Below are 2,666 nucleotides of genomic sequence, written 5' to 3' on the forward strand. Positions count from 1 at the left end.
TATATGTGAAATTAAAGTCTTAAATGTTTTAGAAAATAATTAAAGTTGGACTTCCCTGATAGCTCAGCTGGTAAAGAATCCGCCTGCAATGCATGGGACCCCGGTTCAATTCCTGGGTCAGGAAGATCTGCTGGCGAAGGGATAGGCTACCCACTCAAGTATTTCTGGTCTTCCCTTGTGACTCAGCTGGTAAAGAATCTGCCTGTAATGTGGGAGACCTGGGTCCAATCCCTGGGTTGGGAAGATCCCCTGGAGAAGGGAATGGCTATCCACTCCAATATTCTAAACTAAATTTGGTGGGGGGCATTTATTGCATGTAAAATTAAAGTCTTAAACATTTTAGAAAATAATTCACTAATTTAAGTTTTATTTTATACATAATTGTGTAGTAAAAACAAATTCTTATAATAGAATTATATTCTATAGGTAAGGTTTCAGAGAGCTTAACTTGTCAGAGGCATATTAATAAGTGACTGAGGTTAAATTTGAAGGCAAGTTGACTTGATTAAGGAGTCTAGGTTGTTAACAAGACATCATTCATATTCTCTAGGAGATACAATATGTGACTTTTTACCAAGGTTTGGCCAGTTGGTGAAATCATTAAGGGACCATAAACCTGAGGCTTCTCTGATGAGGTGGGTGCTGAAACTCTCAGTTGTGTGACTGGCAACTCCATGGACTGTAGCCTGACAGGCTCCTCCATCCATCAGATTTCACCAGCAAGTATACTGGAGTGGGTTGCGAACTATTTCCCCTGGAGATATTCCTGACCCAGGGATTGAACTCCTGTCCCTTGCATCACCTGAATTATCAGGAGGATTCTTTACCACTGCACTACCTAGGAAGCCTCTCTCTGATTAGAGAGCCCTAAGGAAAAGTGAGAGAAAAACAGAGGACATCTTGAGCAGTCTGAACAAACATAAGAATTTGCAAGTGCAATCAACAACTTCAATTATATGAAGCTAAAGAAAGGTATTCTCCATGTGGAGAAAAGGGAGACAGAGCTGAGAAGGTTGAGAAATTTCAAACAAGGACATTTTCTGAGTCACCGTGACACTCAGTTCTTCCCAGTCCAAACTCCCCTTGCCCCTCCATCAGAAGCTAACTTGCACGTTCCACACCTGTAGACACATGGTATACCATTTGGGCTCCAACCATGTCTTATTCACATTCCTGGGAAATCCCAGACTTCATCATTGCAGACCAGTCCCCTGTCCAGGCTGGGGGAAAAAAATACCCTCTATTTCTGTCATGTCTGGTTGCTTAGGGTGAACTCTGGTTTTCTCTGGCAGAAACCATAGTGATGGATGAGAGAAATCAGAGTGCTGGAATCACCTTCATCCTCTCTGGCTTCTCAGAATACCCACAGTTCCAGGTGCCCCTATTCTTGGTCTTCTTCACCGTCTATACTGTCTCTGTGGTGGGGAACCTGGGTATGATTATGACCATCAGAATCAATCCCAAACTTCACACCCCCATGTACTTCTTTCTCAGCCATCTCTCCTTTCTTGATTTTTGTTATTCTTCTATAACCACACCCAAACTCTTAGAGATCCTGGTTGTGGACACAAGGACTATCTCCTACATGGGTTGCATGATGTAATTCTTCTTGTTTGCACACTTGTGATTACAGAAATGTTCATGCTAGCGGTGATGGCCTATGACCTGTTTGTGGCTGTTTGTAACCCCCTGCTCTGCACAGTTGCTGTGTCTCCTAAGCTTTGCAGCCTCCTGGTCACTGGAACCTACACATGGAGTGGAACATGGTCCTTGACAGTCACATGTTCTCTTTTGGGGCTGTCCTTCTGCGGTTCTAACATCATACATCACTTTGGCTGTGAGTATTCTGCCATCGTCTCTGCCTCTTGCTCTGACTCTTACTTCAGTCAGATGACATGTTTTATCATTTCTACTCTCAATAAGGTGTGTTGCCTCCTGATTATTCTCGCCTCCTAAGTTTTCATAGTTGTCACAATCATCAAGATGCCTTCAGCCAGTGGACTCTGAAAAGCCTTCTCCACCTGTGCCTCCCACCTGACCACCGTCACCACTTTCCATGGGGTTATCCTTCTCTACTGTGTACCCAAATCCGGAAACTCATGGCTCTTCATCAAAGTAGCCACTGTGCTTTTCACAGTAGTGTTCCCCATGGTAAATACCCTATCTACAGCCTTAGAAATAATCATGTGAAGGAAACAACCAGAAAACTAGTCAACACCAAAATGTTTTCTCACCCAATGTAATTTTGAGTGAGGAGAGAGATATAGAGGTAGGCAATTTCTTAAATGTGCTTTATACAGTGTGTTGATGGTTATTACATTTTTCTTCAAATGTGTGCTTATTCGCTTATTCATGTCCTACTCTTTGCAACCCCGTGGACTGCAGCCCACCAGGCTTCTCTGTCCATGGGGAATCTCCAGGCAAGAACACTGGAGCGGGTTGCCATGCCCTCCTCCAGAGGATCTTCCCAATCCAGGGATGGAAGCCAAGTTTCCCACAGCGCATGTGGATTCTTCAGTGACTGAGCCACAATGGGATACAGTCTTTTGAGAAGATTAATTATATAAATATATATAGAGAGACACATATATATGATATCTATCATACAAATATTTCTAAGCTGCACTGTTCTTTTAAAATATACAAAGTGAAGTAAGCCAGAAAGA

General features: G+C 42.9%; 1 pseudogene; it reads left to right on the plus strand.

Moving 5' to 3' along the window:
• Positions 1–1,303: 1,303 nt before the first annotated feature.
• Positions 1,304–2,243, plus strand: LOC147345793 (olfactory receptor 1165-like; annotated as a pseudogene).
• Positions 2,244–2,666: the final 423 nt, after the last annotated feature.

The sequence above is a fragment of the Bos grunniens genome, chromosome 24 (genome assembly GCF_055505025.1).
Source record: "Bos grunniens cultivar Pamir isolate PY7600 chromosome 24, Bosgru_T2T1.0, whole genome shotgun sequence".
NCBI classification, from domain to species: domain Eukaryota; kingdom Metazoa; phylum Chordata; class Mammalia; order Artiodactyla; family Bovidae; genus Bos; species Bos grunniens.